The sequence below is a fragment of the Neopsephotus bourkii genome, unplaced genomic scaffold (assembly GCF_033783945.1).
Source record: "Neopsephotus bourkii isolate Nb327-2 ecotype Australia unplaced genomic scaffold, CSIRO-AGI_Nbou_v1 NB_1825, whole genome shotgun sequence".
Lineage (NCBI taxonomy): Eukaryota > Metazoa > Chordata > Aves > Psittaciformes > Psittacidae > Neopsephotus > Neopsephotus bourkii.
In genome coordinates this window covers 8,911,416-8,926,303 of record NW_026902298.1, presented here as the reverse complement: position 1 = coordinate 8,926,303, position 14,888 = coordinate 8,911,416, and positions in this window count along the sequence as shown.

Here is a 14,888-nt window from a genome sequence, read left to right as displayed (position 1 = left end):
CACGGGTGAGCGTTCCCTGAGAGATGAGCTCCTCTCAATGTCAAAGGGCACATAAATAACTAACTATGTGTGAATATGCGTTTCAAGGAAAAATCATGCTGCTTTTTTCCCCTTTCTCCCCTCCTGCCCCTCGTTTTGCCTTGGAGAAGTTACGGGTTTCCTCAGGTCCTCAGAGAGGTTGAAAACTGTCCAAAATGTGCTTCAGGAAAGTGATCGCTCAAAGTGAATCAGTTTCCAGGGTCTGCTCACCATCTGTGTGCCTTTAGGAGATTGTCACACTTTCGGCTGGCTTCATCCATCTCTCTAATTCCTTGGTTACAGTCAAAACAGTTTTAAAAGGGTTTGGTTCCCACAGTGGGAAAGTAACTGGGACGCTGCCTGCTAGCATCGCTTCACCCAAAAGAGCAGCTGACGCCCCATGGAAAACTTGGGAAAGCAAATTTCTCTTCTGAGTCAGTTCTGCTGATGCAGCTTCCACTCAGAGAATTTCTCTGCTCCCTTCTGCTTCTGTATTTGCAAGGCCTTTTGCATGAGAAGGGGGATCCTGCTTTCCTGGAAGGATTCGCTGCTTCTGGTTGAAGTCACAAGGATCTGTGACATGGGTTCACCCACCCTGAACAATCTGGACTGGCTGATATTTTAGGCAGAAGGAGTCTGATATGGTGAGCCCTAGCTTTCTGGTCTGGCATGTTTTGAATTACTATTCCGCCTCTGTTACAGAAGTGCCCCAAGCCACTGACAGATTCTGTTTAGCAATAGAGAAATAACCGTCTCCGCAGCAGCTAATGGGATGCCAGCAAAGATGCTCTATGGCTGAGTCATCTTCGTGTTGCAATAGCGCTGCCCAGCTAGCCACCCTACGAGACTTAGCAGGCCCAGACTTTGCAGCTGGGATAATTCATCTCTTGCAGTCTCTCTCAATAAGCTTCAGTAAGTAGAAGAGTGAAAGAAGAGCCCCTTTCATTGCAGAAGACGACTGATGGTCTCACCACCTAAGGTGCTGACTGTCCCAGTATGTATCTTCATTAAATGTGGCAGTTAGTGAGGAGGCTTTGGGAAAAATGCAGTCTTTTCAGTGTCTGAGAGCTTGGAGAATGATCCCATAGCACCCAGTCATCTGTCGCAGACAGTTCAGACTGTTGGCCAATAGCTGGATTTTTAGTGCAGTTCGTGGCTGCTAAAAAGAAGTCAGATATCTGAATAATCCTGGGGGATTGAGGCCTGGATTGGAAAGAGAGAGGGAGCAGGAGCCCAACGTTCAGTTTGCTATGAATGAATGATTACGCCATGTTGCTTACTGTCTAGAGGGATGCTTGCATCAGCACCAGCTCTCTGCTGCTTCCATGCTCTGATCAGGAATGGGTGTCCCCATGACTTTTCTTGTCCCTTCTCATCTTTCCACCTCTTACTGCACCATGAAAATGGTTTGACTTTGCTCTCTTGGGCCACCTACCTGTGCTAGATCCATCCTAGTGGGGTAGAGTTGCTGTCATCTCATTCTAAGTTCGATGAGGCCCTATGCATCCTGCTCAGGAGTGAATTGTCCAGGTTTACTGGGGCTCTAGTCATTCACCTCTCCTTTGGCATCATTTGTACATTGGCTTCTAGATGTGAGATCATAAAGCAGCTACCAAGCTGTGTTCAGATCTCAAACCTATTATGTCACCTATTACTAACTGAGGCCAGATAGAGTTCTGGACACAAATGAAAGGAAAGGTAGCATGTTGTGTCCTGCTTTTGAATGCACCACCATACTCAAGATAGAGGTCCTTTCTAAGCAACATCTGTAGGCACTTGGTCCTTTCCGCTCTAAGGGTGACTCCACTACCATGACAGGGAAGGGGCTACTTTCTGATGGCCTCAGGGGACATCCTACTTCATCCTGGCAGCGTAGAGCTCCAAGTGGACATTTAAAGCACGGCTTCTCATAAGGGATTTATGTCCTGGACCTGCACTGTGGCAAGCTGCTAAATACTCAGAGTACGGTACAAATTGGTTGGAGAAGAGGCACAAAGCCAAAGCTCCATGAGCAACATGGAGGTCTTGGTGACTTATGAAGTGTGTGGCAAAATGATGGCTGAAGAGGCTGCTACCATAAATGTGGGTATCACATGTGTCGCTCCAGTAGATGCAGAATAATGTAAACATTAATGCTAGGGCTCTTAAAATGGCATTCTGTAAGCACAGGGTTGTGTTTCCTCTGCAAAACATCTCTCTTCTCTATTACCAGAAGAAATGAGTCTACCCCTCAATTCCTATCTCACTTTGCCCTCCCTTGCACTGAGACAAAAAAGAAAGAGAGCGAAGAGGGAAGTGGTAAAGGAGAAAAAGATGGGTTTGCACTTCCAGCACTCAAACAGTTTGGACGTTGCAGCTTCACTTGGACCTGGAAGCACATTCTGGACCCTAGATGAAGGCCAGTCACTTTTGCTGTGTTTGCAAATGGCTAACAATCCATTGGGCTGAGGAGGGAATGTCAGTGCATGGCATTAGACATTTTCCTTCCCTAAATTCCCTCTGATGGCCTGAGGATCAGCGTGCTACAGGAGCATGAACCCAAAGCAGGGCTTGAGTGTGCCTGCAGGCATTCCAACACTTCGTTTCAATGTGCACTGAGGGGCTCTGGTGACAGAGGGGAAGGCTCTGGTTAAGATCCCGTTGAGAGCTGAGTGTTACCAGAGGTCATCGCTGCTGATGGCTCTTTCCTGTGTGAGAGGAGCAGTTTGGTCTCCATCCAAGCCTTCGACTCAACAGTGCTAAACCCATCACCACATCTGCTTGTATGGCTGCTCAGCCCCTCTCTGGCAAGCTCAGTGGAGAGGATAGTGCTGAAATATGGTGCAAAGACTGATGACACAGTGTCTTTTGTGGAGATAAAGGGAGGCTGATCCCTTTCATCACTGCTTAAGCAATTGTTTCAGATGTCTGTGCCTTGCTTTTGTCCTGGGCCGAGTAGAAGCCAGGGGCCATGGCGGCTGCAGGACAACCTTTGCCAGAAGGCACAGCTCCCTGTGGGGGACTGGGCAGTTCCCACTCCCAGTGTGCTGGAGGGCAGCCCCACACTGGGGCATCTCCATCTGCCTTGGCCATATTAGAAGCACCTGGTGTGCAGGGATGGCCCTCCTCCTGTCCATTGGGGTGTCTTGTGAATAGAAACATTCTTCAGAGAGGTTTCTACTTCTGGCTCAGGAGCAAAATGCAACACAAACCAGCGACACTCACTCCCATCTGACCCCCGCTGGGGTCCTTCTCCTAAGTGGAGGCCCAGCCCTGCTGTTCCCCTGCATGCAGTATGGCAGCCAGGAGCGTGGCTGCAGAACATCAAAGTTAATTAGCATCCAAAAGCAAATAAATCAATCAATCCAGTTCCCAGCCCCCTTAGAAAATCTCATTATTGGGAACCGACCCAGGCAGGGACTCCCAGGAAGAACTACAGAGAAAGAGATCCTCCAAAGCTGTAATTTTTAAGGTTGTACCACTCGGAGAATAATTATAACCAGCAAAACAATGTTCACATCTCACATTAATATAAAGTAATGACTGCATGCCTGTAGCCAGCTAACCACAGAACTGAGAAGAGACTGTCAACTCTTCTGTCCTGCCATAATACAAAGCATCTTGGAAATGCTAACAGCCGCTGCACGCCAGCCCCTTGTCATCCCTCCTTCTTAAAGACACAGACCCAGGGCTGCTTCGGCCTCCCAGTGCTGCTTGTACAGGAGATGTCGTCACCGAGGAGTTGCCTTTCTGCCTAAACTAAAAATGAAAACTAATATGTTTATGATTTTCAGTGCAGCAGAATTTTAAGATCATTTCAGACATCTTAAAAAGCTTTTGTTTCACAAAAATACTGTTTCCAGTTTTGGAAATGCACTGCATTTCAAAATACCATTTTGTTTTCCTTTCTAGGCTATATTAGCTATCCTTTTTACACTCATTTCCTTGGCAGTGCTGATCTCTGGGAGAAGAATGGGCCACTTACAATTCCAACCTGGTCCTCAACATCCTATCAGTATTTATGACTCTTTAGTTGAATATTTGCTAAAAAAAAGGAAAAGAAATTAAGAAAAGAATGCCTGCAGGATTAAATAATAAAACAATCAAAGTGAAAATCATTGACTCATAGAATGGTTTGGGTTGGAAGGGACCTTAAAGCTCAACTAGTTCACAGGCAGGGTCACCTTCCACTAGAGCAAGTTGCTCCAAGGCTCTGTCCAACCTGGCCTTGAACACTCCAGGGATAGAGCATTTACCACTTCTCCGGGCAACCTGTGTCTGTGCCTCACCAAATCAGAAATCACGGACTATGAAATCAACATCCTTTAGACTGAGGCTGCAAGTGAATAAAGTATGGTAAGAGTGTTTTCGAGATCAGGATTGAGAAAGGACAGCTATTTTGCTGGTAGCATATATCAAAGGCATTGTTACAAGGTCATCTGCCATCAGGAGGAGACTTCTGCAAGTCATTTTGAGCCCTAACATGGGTATGTCTTAGAGGCAGTCTCTACTCTTGGTAGTGGAGGAAGTTCAGGTCACCATCATCATCTGTCAGATTGACTAGCTGTCTTAACCAAAGTGTTCAGGAGGTCACACTATTTCCTCAGCGTATTCTTCTGCTGTGGCTTGTTTTGACTCACACATGGGCACATGGGCTCTCACGCAGGGTTTTGGAAGGTTCCTTTTTGTTCTCCCTTTTGCCTGGTTGTGCTTTTAAGGCTGTCAGGAGGGTTAGTAAAACAGTTGTTCAGTAGCTGTTGATGCTTAAATTAACTAAATAACAAAAGAAAAGTCAAAGGGATGCTGAGGGCAGGATCCGTGAATTCAGCAGAGCCTGCAAGGACCTTCAGTGTTGTTTTAAAGGGCTGGAGTAAATCTATTGCTACTATTACATCAACAGCACGGGTGTGAAGTTTTTCAAATGACGTTCTGCAAAACAGACCAAAACAGCAATGATGGGCACAGCAGAAAATGAATCCATCCACAGCCAAGAGTGTGACATGGGAGCCAGGTACAGAGGAGGGAAGAGGAGCTTCTTCTGGTATTACTTGGAAACCGGAACGTGTCATTATTTCTTCCCCAGAAGATTAAACACTGACTGGACACCTGCTTTACCTCCGGATAAGGAGGAGCTGGGAGCTCCTTATGTGCCTCTTGCCACCAAGGGGCCCAAGCCCTGGCCTGGAGGGAGGCAGCCAGCATTTTAAACTGCATCAACAGGAGTGTCCCACTTGGCAGCCACTAAAGACATTCTTTGGCTCATCTGCAGCTTAACACCAGGGGCATTCGTGCCTTCTGGGAGAACAAACTGCAGGATGAGACATATTCTCTTCCTCATTTCAGTCCCTTTGCACCCTCCAAACAGCCCAAATTTTCCTGATGTCCCAGTGCAAAGCTGTCACCACTGGGCACAGGGGGGGGAACCGCTCGTTCCTGTGCCATTCTGCTGCCACCCCTTGAAGAGACCAGGGGGAGGGATCCAAAGGGGAAAAAGTGGCTTCAGAAAATGTACTCTCACTCTGTGCCATTGGGAAGCCACCCCTGGAGGTCTGTCAGCAGCTGACATATGTAGGATATAAACTTTATGCTTCTGCAATCCAGTCCAGGGTTGAAAAGCAAAATACAGAAGGTGGCATCAGCTCACAGCTGGAGCTTCATCTCCTTCACTAGGAATAATGGCAGCAAAGTGGGAACTTTGGCCCTAATTCACAGGATGAAGCCACCAGTTGTGTTGCAGCGAACAGTGGAGTTTCTGGGTGTCCTGTGCCTCCACAGCACTAGGCAAGAAGGCAGTGGATCTCATTTATCTTCCAAGAATCTCAGCGAGCCTGGCAACTGCCCCGGCACCATCTTGCTCCAACTGAGAACTAAGGAATTTTGCCGCAAGACCCATCCGAAACCAGCTTCAGCTTTCCAAGCCCACTGCTCCCTTGGGGCAGGGGAGGTGGGGAGAGAGGCTTGTGTTGATTAATATTAGCAGAAACTCCCCCGAAAGAATGATAGATCATGGGTTGGTGACTCCAGAATCTTTTCTTGTTCCTTTCTTTGATGGGAGGAGGGGGAACTGGAAACAAAAGGCCTAGGAAGGGGGGAATGGAGGGAGGGGTGTGTTTTGAAATCTGCTTCCTTTTGGCCACGCTTGAACTTCCAAGAGCCTGGCTTTGACTGACATCCCTAGGAAATGGGAGAGAAAACTCCATGCTGAGCCGGCTCTCTGCCCGGCAGTGGAAGGAGGAGGCATCTGGCTCCAAGGAGCTGAAATAGATGCCTTTAATGTGTCTGTCATCCAACATCACAGAGGTGCACTTGGGTTTTCCAGCCGGAGCACTCTGTTTCTGAAGGCTTCCAGGGCCTTTTCATCCCCCTCCGAGGCCCATTTAGCTGGGCACTGCATCCACACTCACCTTGGTGGTTCAGACATGGAGCTACTGCGTGTGCTCACAGCAAGCAAGAAGGGAATGGAGCCACCTTTACCAAACCTGGCTTTGCCCTTCCCTGTGATCCTCTCTGCCAGTGTGGGAGGGACGGCAGAGAACTGGGACTGCCACCAGGAGCATTTCAGGGACATCCCTTTTCAGGATCCAGGTATCACCCATCAGTGCCACTCATGCCATGCATCCCCAAGGGGATTGTGGCATATATGTGGGGCTTATGACAGAACAGAGCATCACATGGGAAAAATGGGAAAACAGCCCTGAGAAGGGAGATCTGCTGCTCGTGTTGCATGGAAGTGGGATGGGAAGGTGGGAAGGGAGTAAGGAAGAGGTTGGCAGCATCTGCAGAATGGTTGTGCCAGGGTGGGTGCTCAGTGGGAACACTGTGATTCTGATTGTCTCCAGAGAAGCTGTGGTGATGCTTCCTGGGTGGGCACTCATGGAAAACCCATCTGATATTTGTGAGTGGCTCCACAGCTTTAAAAACCCCTTTTTGCCTTCTAAAGTTGCTCACATCCTTCACCCTGGACACATTACATTGTGTCTGCATTTATGGCCAAGCCAATTGCTTATTGCTGTTCTCTGTGTCAGATCTCTTGTGCTGGATACAAGCTAAGGACATGAGCTCTCTCCCAACAACTAGGAGCCTCTAAAAGGCTTTTGCTTCTGGTCTCCAGTTTTCCATGTCCAACCCATGGATTTCTCATCAGAGGACTTTCAAGGTTCCTCCCAGCAGAGCTCAAATCCTGCTGCCTTTTATTACGCGTGAAAACCTTTAGTTGTTTGCATTGGCTTTTGCAAATGACCTAGTTTTAGTCAAAGGAGGAAGAGAGGAGTTCCCATGTTTCTTTTACCACTAACTTCTCATTCTGTTGTTTCATTCTCATTGTTAGGATATAGGAGGCTTGGAGCAACCTGGTCTACTGGAAAGTGCCCCTGCCCATGGCAGGGGGTTGGAACTGGACGAGCTTTAAGGTGCCTTCCAACCCAAACCATTCTATGAACGTGGACAGGGTAAATGCTACTGCAATGCAGTTTGAAATTTGATTCACCTTTCTCAAGTCACAGAGGAGGTTTCTTGGCATCCTCCAGCCAATGTAGTTTGGCAGAGGTTGTACTTTCATGAGTGACTTAAAGACTCTGGTCTCTTATCTATCACTTTCAACTCAGGTTTCTTTAGATTAGGGAGCTACTGGTGCCAAATTTAAGCAACAAAGGTGGCTAATGGCCCAAGATACTGTCAATCTACCTTTGTGCAGATGGTCTGCTCAAGTCCATAACATGTTGGACAACATCCTCGCTTGTAGGTTACATTTGCAATCAGTCAACATGCATTTGTGCAGCTGTTTTGGACTAGTGCTGTTGTCTCTGGACTGGACTTGATGATCTTCAAGGTCTTTTCCAGCCTAGTTGATTCTATGATAGTTTCGTTGCAAGTTCCTCTTTTCTCCCTTGTCTTGTCTTCTAACATCACGTCTTCCCAACACCACTAAGGCCACTCAATGCCAGCAAAGGAAGATTCCCCCTTGCTGAGGAGATAAAGAGAGTGCAAGTTCAGCCAAGAGCCACAGAGAGCAGAGCTGACCCCACTGTGCTCTTGGGGAGCAATGCACAGGCTGGCTGCAGAGCTCGCCCCTCTGCAGGCAAGAGCCGACCGTGCTCCATCCCACATCCCACAGCCTGTCTCCAGTTTGGCACGCTGCCTGTGATGAATAGCAAGCCTGGGGAAACCCACGAGGGTTTATCTCCCCATGTTTCAGCTCTCCCAGCACATTGAAACCCTGCCCTCACTGTTGAGAGACAGTAAGCTTGCACGCGTCCAGATGAGGACTCTACAATGATAGATAATACCAATAAACCCCCAAGCTGTTCTGGGGAGGGGAAGGTGATTTATCCCCAGCTGGACAGCTGGGCTGAGCGGAGCGGAGAGCGGAAATCCTACGGGAGCTACGGGGCACACATCAAAACTACATGTCACAGCGTCCGCGACACCCGGGGCGCCAGTTCAAAGCCGTCACGTGCTGCGGCTGGAGACTTCAGGTGATGCCAAGCTAATGAGCAAACGAAACAATAAATAATCCCAGCGATCATTACACAAGGTTCCCCCCTCCTTGGAGCTCGCCTGCTCTGGCCCTGGTGAGCAAGAGCTTCTCACACCCAATTACTCATGCCGAAGCCCCTCAAATGGAGCCTGGAGCAGGCTCAGCAAACCATTCATCTTTGCAGAGTGGAGCCCTTTCAAGTTCCTCCGCGGCAGCCGCTCTGTTTATTGTTAAGATGAGCACACAGTTTACACGGACTGTTCTTATTTATCTTTGACTTTTACCTTTTAGGTCATTTCTTTGCACGTCCGGCACTTTCCAAGTTTTATTTATGTCCTAAGCTTTGCTGTCTGAAACTCTGCAGTTCCCAGTGATGGAAAGGCGAGTTGAGCTCCTGACCGGGGCCTTTGCTCCAGCAGAACTGGAGTCCCCAAGGCAAATCAGTCCTCAGAAGGGAGGTTTAGGAAGCTGTGAAGGGAGGGACCGGTGGGGTTGTGTGGGGAGCTCAGGTAAGTGCTAGCAGCTGAGCTTTGCGTGACTTTGGGCTGAGGATGGATGTGCAGCCGTGTTGGGAGACAGGATGGATGGATATGTGGTTTATGCATGATGGCATTGAGAACTGCTTGGCCATGGTGTTTGCTTTGCAGGCTGATGAAGTATCCAATGGGAGAACAGGCCCTGGTATGGTCTTCAACAGGCTTTGCATATGGACCACTGCTGCACACAGATACAATCATTCCCAAATTCCCAGTCTTCCTCAAAAGTCACCCCAGCCACTGCTCCCCTGCCTGCTGTGCCAGCCTGAGCCATCAGCATCACTCCCAGCATTGAGCAGGACACAAATTCTGCTGCTTTTCAGATCAACCCTGTATCAGTGACAAGGAGTGAGGAGTCTGTCCTTCCCTTTATGGTGATTCACCCACACCTGGAGGATTTCAATTCTCCTCAGGGCCAGCAAATGGAAATATCTTTTATAATATAGAATCATAGAATAATTTGAGTGGGAAGGGACCTTAAAGCTCATCCAGTTCCAGCCCCCTGCCATGGGCAGGGACACCTTCCAGTAGACCAGATTGCTCCAAGCCCAATCCAACCTGGCCTGGAACATTTCCAGGGATGGCTGTGTTAGCCAGTGCCTCTTTTTGCCTCAGCTTTGACCCATGAAACAGCTGAAGAGCCTTTGCATCTCATGTGTCAAATCATTACATACCATCAGAGTACTGTGAGCACTTCCCATAGATGGTACCACAGAAATGTGATGACTTCACTGCATCAAGGATATTTTCTCACCCAAAAGGAGCAGCCCGCAGGTGTTTCAGTCCAGAGCTAGACCATTACAAACCTGCTCAGAAATATGCAGGGCTAAATCCTGCTCTGATTTACACCCACCCAGCTCAGGAGGAGCCAGACGGGTTCTTGTCAAGGCAGATGGAGTAGGAGCTAGAGCTGGGCCCATTGATGATACATGGAAAAGTATCTCAGTTAGTGGGGTCCAGTGGTATAAGACTCGTCTCCCAACCCAAGCAGTTGCAATGAGCTCCTAAAGGAAAGGAGAGAAGTAACAGAAGTATCTTCTGAGAGGCTTTGCTGTGCTGGAGAATTATCAGACATAGCCAGGTTATGTTCATGTCTTTCTTCCTTTCCCCTGGGGACCAGAAAGGGTTAAAAACCCCTGTGATATAGGTCTGTGTTCACATTGAATCTACACCCATCATATATATATCAGGTTTTGAGGGCGGGGGGGTGGTTTACACATGTCACTGGCCGTAACTCAGACTTTTATTATAATCATGACCATATGGTTAATGGGACTTAATAAACCACTGTTGACCTGGACTCTATGCGCACAAATCTCTTGCTCCTTTTCCTTTCTTCCTCGCTTGTCTGGACACGCTGTGCCAAGCAGATGCAATTTAGTGACTCTAAAACACCAATTTCAGTGGCCAGCAGCTAGTTAGTTTAGAAAGAATAAAGCCCCAGGAAAGCCACATTGCACCAGAACCCAGTGGAGACAGGGACCAGTGTTCCCAGGATAATGGGGTGCTCTGTGCATTGGACAGACATGAGCAGCACCTATGGGAAGGCTAGAACAGGGACAGAGCAGGGACAACAGGCAGACTTCTGCCCCAAACAGCAGAGGCCCTGGGTGAGCTACAGTGATTGCTGTGGAATTAAATCCATGCTTCTCCTGGTGCAAGCGAGAAGAGCATTTAGCCAAGCATTTCAAAGAGTCCTTGCATTCTGGTTTTGGCAGGCACAAAGGCTTCCACTTAATGGAAATTAGAACTGGGAGGGGGCAATGCTATTAAACCCTATCTCAAGCTTTCCCCTGGAGACCCAGTGCTGGACTGATCCAGGCCATGTCATCTTCAACTCCTTATCTAATCTAGCTTTAAAATGACCTGAATGATGGGTATATGACCCCATCCTTGGTAGGACATTTAATTTTGATCAATGCCATGCTGCCATCTCTCCCATTGCATTGACACCCATGCTTGGCCAGCCACCTCATCCCCAAAGGGGTAATACAGACCCTCAGTAGGCATGGATGGACATTTGCTCACTGGTATCAGTTACCTGAGCTATGCTGCTCCTTGGGCTTTTGCCTATAGCCCTTTACAAGACCTCCCCATCCTAGCTTGGTTTCATTGCATTGCTCCCAGGAAGGCTGCTGCAGGCTGATTTTACAGGAGGAGAAGCTCCGCAGCTTTCCCAGAGAGCCAAACAGATGTGCCTTGGAGGAATGAATAACCCTGAAGCAATAGGTATTGAAGCATGTGGCTGACACATCAGGTGAGCCAGGGTGGAGGGTTTGGTTCATTCTTTTGATCTTGAGCTGAAACGTAATGTTTTTACTATTTGATTGGTGTTTTTGTGATGACCTGCACCTGCAGTAATGATATCCAGGCACACGTGGAGCTGGGGTGCTGCTGAAATTAAACTCTCTTCCTTCCCTAAAATGACTGTGTAAACACCAATTCCAGCTCCTTGTGTCATGTTTAGGAATGAAGGCTCCTGGTACTGTATTACCCTTCCTGAGCCATAGCCATATAGAACCAACACAGAGGAAACCCCTGCACTGTTGTGCTCTTCTGACCACTTTTTCTTTTCTTTTCTTTTTTCTTTTCTTTTTAAATCAGTTTTCCTGCTGTTTGGGAAATGTCACATCTTTGCCACATCGTGCACTAAGAGCTGTGCTTCTTCTGTCCTGTGATCGTTCACATGGCTTCATTTAGGACCAGATCCAAGGGCTGGTGGTCACAGCTGGAGTCTTTCTGCTGTCTTTGATGGAGTTTGGAGCAGCCTGAGTAGATTTTGGTACATCTTCAATCACGTTGGGTAGGTAACAACTGTTAGCGTTCCCAAAGTTCTTTCTCTCCTGAGATTGGAGGGTTTTCCTACTCAATGGCAGCATTGGTACTTGGATAGACGTGAGAAGCATCAGAAATAGATGGACACATAATCCACGCAGTGATTTAGCAACATAAAGGGATGTGTTTAAAATGTAAAAGCCAAAGATTTGCATGAAGACTTGGCTTTCAAAAGGTGAGATATGAGAGGTGAAACCTTCCATGTCATGAAGAACCCAACTCCAGCCCCAGGACATCTCACCTTCTGCTCCATCTGTCTTCACACAAAAAACACCCTTCCCACAGCTGCCTCCTCTAGCATCAGCCTGCTCATTTCTGCACCAACACACACAGGTACTGCCTGGCTAACAACTGCCAGGTCGAGGGCTGGTTGCCAGAGGGATGTAGCCTGCGTTAGTTGAGGGGAAGGTGCAAGTGGCAGCACAACCATCCATGGCACAGGCTGGAGAGCATGATGCAAGCGGTGGCTCCCCAACAGCATCCTCTCTAGTGTCCTTCACTCTCCATCAGCATCCCTGATGAAAACCAAACTCTGAGAGCATAGCACCATCTTTGCCTGTGTTGGATCTTCCGTTACCTCTATTTCTTAGCACTGGCAGCCCAACACAGGGATGCAGGCAGAAACATCCATGGCTCAGAAAGCCTCCTCCTGCCTGTCAGAAGGAGAGGGAAGGGCTAGAGAATGACTGGGCAGCTCTGGGGCAGTGCTGGGGGACCAGGGGCAGTGCAGGCACCTTCGCTGCCATTACCATATACTACATACAGATGAGAAGCATCCAGCTTCAGGAGCATCCATCCAGCAATTTTCCCTTGCTTGAAAATCAGTGTGAGCAGATCAAAGAGCAGAGCAGCATGCAAGAGGCCACTGCAGGATTTTACCAATAAATTGTGGTCTGCCTAGTGACTCTGGCCCAAGATAGCATGACACACTATGCCTTTTAAGCATAGAATCATGGAACAGCATAGAATGGTTTGGCTTGGAAGGGACCTTAAAGCTCATTCAGTTCCAACCCCCTGCCATGGGCAAGGAAACCTTCCACTAGAGCAGGTTGCTCCAAGCTCCATCCAACCTGGCCTTGAACACTGCCAGAGATGGAGCATCCACAAAAGCACAAGTGTTGCTCCTCTGAGACCATTTCATCCACATTAGAGACTGCCAATACCATGGGAAAGAGCCCTTCAGAGCAACACAGACATGCAGCATCTCTGCCTACTGTAGGAGAAGCAGCAGGGCTCCCCACAGGAAGAGTGTGCCCAGAGGAGCTGGAGGCATGTGGTCTTCCCTCCGAAAGTGCTGGCACTGTTTACAAAGTCAGACACGTCAGCGCAGTTACAGTCAGCAAAGTGAGTGTAAAACTGGCCTTGTTACTTCCCAGATCTGAGGGATACGAGTCAAACGCGCACAGATGGTCGGCCACTTTCCATAATGAAACACGTCTTTATTGTCCCGAGGAAGCTGCGTTTCACAACCTAAGCATTGAGGCTTGCTTCTTTTTTTATATATATTTTATTTTCTCTGCAAACTGTGGGCAGTTTTGCCCCTTTCCTTAAATCAAAAATCGTGGACGATAAAGACGTGTTTCATTACTGAGAGCTGGCCAAGCATCTGTGTGCAATGGACCTCATTTTCTTCTCTAGGTTGCTGGCACAAACATTCCCAGCCGAAGCCAGAGAGGAAACTGAAGCGAACGCAGGGATCTGAGTACTCCCAAACTTGGGGAGAGTTCAGACTTTGTGGCTGCTTCTTTCTCATATGTGCCCAGCTGCCACATCCCAAACGCTAAATGATGTGGTGAAGCTTAGACACACATGTGCCAGACATGGAATGTTTGGGTGCCTGTACTGTCACAGCTCCCAGAAGCAACAGAAGCTCAAAAGAAGTAGATGCTGTCCATCAAGGGATGATTTAACTTGGTGCAAGGCTGCCTTGAGCAACCTATCTAGAAAACACATTATGCTAGTGATCCCCTGGCTTTTCTCTCAGTTCCGCCCTCAACTAGTGGGATTTCATCCCTTTAGTTCAGTTTGCACATCTGGATTCATGACACTGATGGGGCTCATGAGTGCTAGTTCAGGAACATCTTCCATGTGCTGGTCCCACACTCCTCACCATCAAGGCAGGGAAGTGGGGCAATGTTGAGTCCCCACAACTGCCATTCATGAGGGTTTAGATCCTGCCTGCCCAGCAGAAGTGACACTGTCTTGTTCTGATTTACTCCTCTGACAGAATACTTAACAAATACACTACTTTAAAGCATTACCATATTCACCTTGGGACGAATCCATTCAGAGGCACAGTACAAAGCATATGGTTGTGATGACAGCTCTGGGACCAGGATGTATTTGTCCCCGGTGCAATGGGGTTATGCCTGCAAGCGTATGTCTTGTGAAAAATAGTTGGCTTTAATGATGTTTAAACAGCCAGTCCTCCTTCTCAGGAAAGACGGAAAGAATAAGAAATCAAAATAAAGCAAGGAGGAAGGGAGAGGGCCCCAAGAAAAGACATTTTAACCACAAGTGAGGGGCTTTCGACCAGGCACCTCAATAATTAGAAGCATGTTTTTAAAAGCTTTCCTATCTGCATAATTCATTGCCTGCCTGCTGGTGGGTTCTCAAAGACAATAAAGGGCTGCTCTTCCCTAGGGCTGGAGCCAGCCCGAACACCAGTGCCAGTTCAGGTCAAACTCATAGTGCAAGGCATAAGGGTATTGAGATCCATTCCCACACTGTGTGACAGGAGGATGACATCTCATGCAGTACCTCTGCTGGGGATCCGTGTTTCAGGATGCTCCAATAACAGTTTCAATGGGAAAATCAGGCATACTGGTGTTTAACTTGCACAGTTAAAGGTAACTGACTCACTAGAAGAAAGCAGGTATTAAGCACTCTTACTGTGCTGTTGGAAACCTTCCATAATATAACAAATACAAAACAGAGCATATGCATGTTCAACTCTATCACACTCATCTTCTCCACTATTTAAATCCCATCTTTAGCTTCTTAAGTTGCAAGGACAATAAAGGCATTTAATTTGCTAGTCCCTT